The 5854-nt window shown below is 34.9% G+C and overlaps 1 pseudogene across 1 annotated transcript; it reads left to right on the forward strand.

Annotated features, from left to right (window-relative positions):
- Positions 1-352: 352 nt before the first annotated feature.
- On the forward strand, positions 353-4775 carry LOC149567092 (putative methyltransferase PMT20; annotated as a pseudogene). Its single transcript, XR_016362345.1, has 5 exons — positions 353-1498; positions 2095-2243; positions 2439-2635; positions 3373-3583; positions 4094-4775. The product of XR_016362345.1 is annotated as a putative methyltransferase PMT20 (transcript).
- The last annotated feature ends 1079 nt before the right edge of the window (positions 4776-5854 follow it).

Raw genomic sequence — 5854 nt, forward strand, 5'->3', positions numbered from 1 at the left:
ACACGTCTGCAATTTCGGTGAGTATATATTTTGGCCAAGGGCGGGCAAAGGACATTGTTCTGAGTCACTGTCCAAGCTTGTACTTGTCACTTGTCGGCAATTGACAGAATCATGTTCTTCAAGTAAAGAGCAGAAGTAAACCGGATGAAAAGGGCGCGGTAAAAGCGCACGTTACTGCCGAGAGGGTAAGGCGAGGGGACTTCCTTGGCTTTTATAAGTAATGGGGAAGGAATGAATGTGGCATAGCTGAAGGGATATCAGTCGGACTGGTTATGAAGTACATCTGATATCTATTTGCCTACAGCTTCCCAGTGGGTGGCCTTTTTCTCTTGTGGGTGTATCAGGTGAGCATTCTTGGCCCTCATTTGGTGTCAGTTTAGGGCAGATTGAGTGTGTTTTTTTGTTCTTGTACTTGAGACTGTCAGTGTGCAGCTGAGTGCCTCTTGGATGGGATGTTGGACATTTGTTTGAAGTTAGCGAATTGAGAATCCTTAGATCTAGGTATCCATATTTTGAGCTTCTCTTTTTGTTTTGTTTGCAAAATAGGTACTTTCCTCCCAGTTTGATTAGAGTTGGTTTTTTCTGGACGAGCGTTAAGATTTTGGATTTCATATCAGCCTGGATCTTGGGCCTTTTCAGATCTCCATAGGTTATAGAATCAGTAAACGTAGCCCTGTATTTTGGCTTATTTATTTTCTAGATGTATTAACTCAGCAGTGCTTTTTTTGTAGGAAAGATACACTCTGTGTTGGAGCTTGTTTTGTAGTGAGATGCAAATGAGTTTTCTTTGCGCCGATGTTATTTATTTGCATTTTATTGTACCTGGACTGTAGTTCTGGTAGCCATGATCAAACTCAATGAAACAATCTCTCCTCCGCTAAGATAGGGTTGTCAGTTCTCAAGCTTATTGAACAGGTGTTTCTTAATATATAGTGTAGAATCATGATATTTCTGGGATCTGAGGCGTTCTCCTGTTTTCAGTCGATTTTAAAGATATTTCAGATCAGCTTCTTGGTGTTATAGATCGGTGCCTTGCACTGTAGATCAATTTCTTGGCATTATAGATCAGTCTTTAGTATTTACTCTTAGAGTATTGATGACAGTATGTCTTTACAATTGAATTGAATGGACTGGCAAGTAAGTTTAACTTTCGCTGTTAACTGTTGTCTTGTTGTTTACCTGATCTTAATCTTCAAAAACTATGTGGCAACAACTGATTTCTTGACTCGACAAGATGAAGGACAAGGATTATAAAGCAGGAATGCATCCAGACAAATCTGGAAGGGTGGTCCCTGTTGCTTTGATGCTCTTATCTTTATGTGCCATTTCATTTTACTTTGGGGGCATGTTTTGCTCTCAGAAGGATAGATACCTTCTAGAACAAGAAGTTTCTCATGCTCCTGTCCAAGCGAGCTGCTCAGTTGCTGAAGAGAAGGCAATAACATTTGAAGAATGCAGCAGAGAATATCAAGATTATACTCCATGCACAGACCCACAGGTTTCTATTTTCAGATACATCATGTTCTAGTTGTTTAAGATGTTTGCTACGCATGGTGGGCAATTTGTTTTATTTCACGTTGTGAGATATTGCATTCCATAGCTTAATGGGATCCATATATTAGGGGCAGGGCAGTTCCCGCGATTGCGTGGGTTTACAAAGGAACTTCCTGTTAATGATTTATACCCATGAATAATCACAATGCGATTCATTTGCATATGGAAATGGGTGTAAATATAGAATTTAAAGGAAAAGTAGATAGATCCATCAACGCCGAAAGCTTCTATCACGTTTGTTGAAACATTATATTTGGCTGAAATATGCCATGCATGAGAATACTGAAGTTGTAAGCAAATCCTTGTCAGAATGTCTCATCCATGTCATCCTGGGGTAACCTCTGCGGTCTTTTATGTTTGAATGTAACAAAAAACACCTCTTTCACTTGTGGGTTGTAATGCTTCCACAAAGCATTCTGAACTCTCTGATCTTTTATGTTCCGTATTCTATACTCATCTATAAATATATTTCTAGTGAAATTGGGCTTGTAACTGTCATGTGTACTTGAAATGTAACATGTTTTACTGTCATCTTTGCAGAGATGGAGGAAGTGCGATATGCACAGGTTGGCATTTAGAGAGCGATACTGCCCACCACTTTCTGAAAGAATTGAATGCCTAATCCCTCCTCCAGAAGGTTACAAGCTACCTATTAGATGGCCAACAAGCAAGGATGAGTGTTGGTACAGGTAAATACCTGCTGCATTTTTATTCTATCCTATATCTACTATAAAAGAAGAAAATTCAATGCCATTCAAGTTATTGTTGTAATTAAATCTTTAGAATGTTTGATTGTGTTGCTCATGTATGAATTAATAGATTCTTTTATTATGAGTTTGCATCATTTTATGTTTTTATAGTTCTTAAAAATGTTTCTCCTGCAGGAATGTTCCCTATGAATGGATCACTAATGAAAAATTAAAACCAGAATTGGGTGAGGAAGGAAGGGGAGAAATTTCTGTTTCCAGGTGGAGGTACAATGCTTCATAGAGGAGTCAGTGAATAAGTGGATCGAATGGAGGATTTGATTCCAGGAATGAAAGATGGTACTGTTCGAACTGCACTTGATACCGGATGTGGGGTGCGTAACATTCTCTCTTGTTTATCTAGCTATATACTTGTGGAAATAGAGTATAACTAGTTTTATAGATGGCTTTGGTTAAATTTCATAGCATCAATTAAAAGGCATAGTCAAATAATATACATATGAGCCCTAAAGGACCTGTACCCGCCATCATGATTAGGGTACTAAAACATAGATGTATTGATATGTGTGTACCTTGTAAGATTTTAAATTAGTTAACCATCCTTTCAACATGGTCTAAGTCTAACAACGGAAAGATGAATGACAATGCTTCAGGCATTAACTCTTCAGCTCTTTCTTGTATCAACAGTTTGGATTTTACAGATGTAAATCTTGAAGCATACTAACTGATTTGCACGGACTGAGGAACATCATATCTACAACTGGAAACATGTTTTAGAGCTAAGGATTAGTTTTTGGTTAGAAAGATAATTGCTTTCAGGTTGTGACAGTTCATTTCAATACACATTCAGATTTACAATAACAGAATGAACTATACTTCTGTTGCCAAACAAAGTACAGCTGCAGACTTGCATTACAAGCTATTTTAGAAATAACTGAGTCACATTTATATAGTTTATGTGGATTTGCAAGCGCCATATGTGTGTTAGTAATTTTACGAGAGACCGAAGAAGGGCACTTGTGAATTTCTGTCATTGTTGTATTCGGTAATTTGGTTTATCATGTGTTATAACAAGTATTCTTGTATCTAAATAGATGCCTTTCTTCTATAGGTTGCAACTTGGGGTGGTGATTTGCTGGGTCGTGGAATTATCACGTTGTCACTAGCACCCAGAGATAATCATGAAGCTCAGGTGCAGTTTGCACTTGAACGGGGAATACCTGCGATTCTTGGTATCATCTCCACACAGCGGCTTCCATATCCATCCAATGCATTTGACATGGCTCACTGCTCTCGCTGTCTCATTCCATGGATAGAATTTGGTAAGTTAGACATGATATAATATTGCATTAAGATTGATTTTCATGTCATAAAGAAGTTATCTTTGAATTGAGCCATTAATCAGCTCACCCATATTGGGAAGAGAGTAGAGTTTTGAGATGCCTAATCACCCCAGGACACAGATGACAGGGGTCATAGTTGGTATGCCTACGGGTTTTTAAATCCATCTCATTTGTATGCATTATATTTGAGCTAGTAATCATTTCCTCATAGAAATTGACTTGAGCACCCCCACTTAAGGCAACTGTCAACTTACTTTGGTTTATACTTCAGTAACATTGCCCAAAAGAAAGAAAACCTTTTGCAATATCTGATCTTAAGTTAAGTGAAGAATGTGACAAAGAAAGAAAAACAGTTTTGGAAGCCCTTGCACCTATAGAGAATTGCATAATGTCAGATGCATTCTTGGGAAATGGAGAATGCAAACGTGCATTTATATTTTAAGGGAAAAATCCAGAATTCTCAATGCTGTGTTGATTCTCTTATTGCAGGTGGAGTATACCTTATGGAAATAGATAGAATACTGCGGCCAGGGGGTTTCTGGGTGCTATCTGGACCGCCAGTTAACTATGAAAATAGGTGGCGAGGATGGAACACGACTATAGAGGATCAGAAGGCTGACTGTGATGCTCTTCAAGGTCTCTTAACTAAGATGTGCTATACACTATACAATGAAAAGGATGACATTGCCGTATGGCAGAAGCCATTGGACAATGACTGCTATGCTAGCCGTGGTGAAACTGTCTATCCCCCAAAATGTGATGATAGCATTGAGCCAGATGCAGCATGGTATGTTCCTATGCGGGCTTGCATAGCTACAAGAAATCCAAACTTCAAGCACTTGGGAGTAGGACAGACTCCAAAGTGGCCAGAACGCTTGCAGATAGCCCCAGAGCGAGTTCGCACATTCTCTGGTAGTGATGGTGCATTCAAGCAGGACACAGCCAAGTGGGTTAAACGTGTTAAGTATTTTAAGAGGCTGATGCATGATCTTGGAACAACAAGATTAGGAATGTTATGGACATGAACACCCTTTATGGAGGTACAAAAGTTTTAGTATATCGCAATATATGTATGTATAAGTCTATATTTGGCAATTACCTTCTGTTATCATTATTCTTCACTATATGCATATGTTTGTACATGCATATAATAATATGAAACTTTAGAACAATATAACATGCATATAACAATATGAAATTATATGTAACAATGATTATTTTTATACATTTATAACAGTAATATATTAACAATTTCTCATCTTAACAAAAATTATATAATTCAAATTATTGGTTTTAGGAAACTACATTGGAAGCACTATTGACTACCAATGTAATTTTGTTGATCAATGGTGGAGATCTTGTTACAAATTCAATTTTGCAAATCTTATCATTCAAAAGGATTGCCATCCTTGAAGATCAAGATCGATACAAGATTGTCTTATCTGATGGCAAACACATGTAGTTTGCAATTTTGCCACAAAAATCCAATGACCTGTTATTCTCAGACACGTTGAAAATACAATCTATAGTATCATTGACAAATTATGTTTGTTGGGCAACAGGAGATTCCAGGTAGACATGACAATTCTCAAACTTAACTTATACACACATTTTCATTTATTTACATATGATATATATAACTAATTCTTATATCAAATATGAAAAAAAAAATCATTTAAAAAACTCCCATCAAGAAATCTATTATGAAAAATTAATTTAAAAAATACAAAAAAATAATATGAAAAAATAACGTCTCTAACAAATATTCTATTGACTAAATAAATTATAGAAACTAAAAAAAAAATATTCAAAGAAAAAACTAAACTAATATAAAAAAATAATTTAAAAACTAAAACCTAAATCAATTTTAAAAATAAAAAGTTAAATAAATAGAGATCACAACCACAATTAATTATTTTTTAAATAAATAGAAAACAATAATTAAAATTGGAGATTTAAAATATAATTATATTATTAATAATTTTCAATTTAAATAACATAATATTTACTAAAATATTTTAAATAGACTAATAAATATTATTTATTTAAATTCAATTTATCAAATATGAAAAAAAAAATTATTTAAAAAAAATCTCATCAAAAAATCTATTGTGAAAAATTAATAAGAGAAATAATATATATATATATATATATATATATATATATATATATATATATATATCTATAGCAATGTCTCTAACAAATATTTTATTGACTAAATAAATTATAAAAACTAAAAAAAATACTAAT

Source organism: Cupressus sempervirens, chromosome 3 (genome assembly GCF_028749045.1).
Source record: "Cupressus sempervirens isolate cs-2001-9-10 chromosome 3, ASM2874904v1, whole genome shotgun sequence".
Taxonomy (NCBI): domain Eukaryota; kingdom Viridiplantae; phylum Streptophyta; class Pinopsida; order Cupressales; family Cupressaceae; genus Cupressus; species Cupressus sempervirens.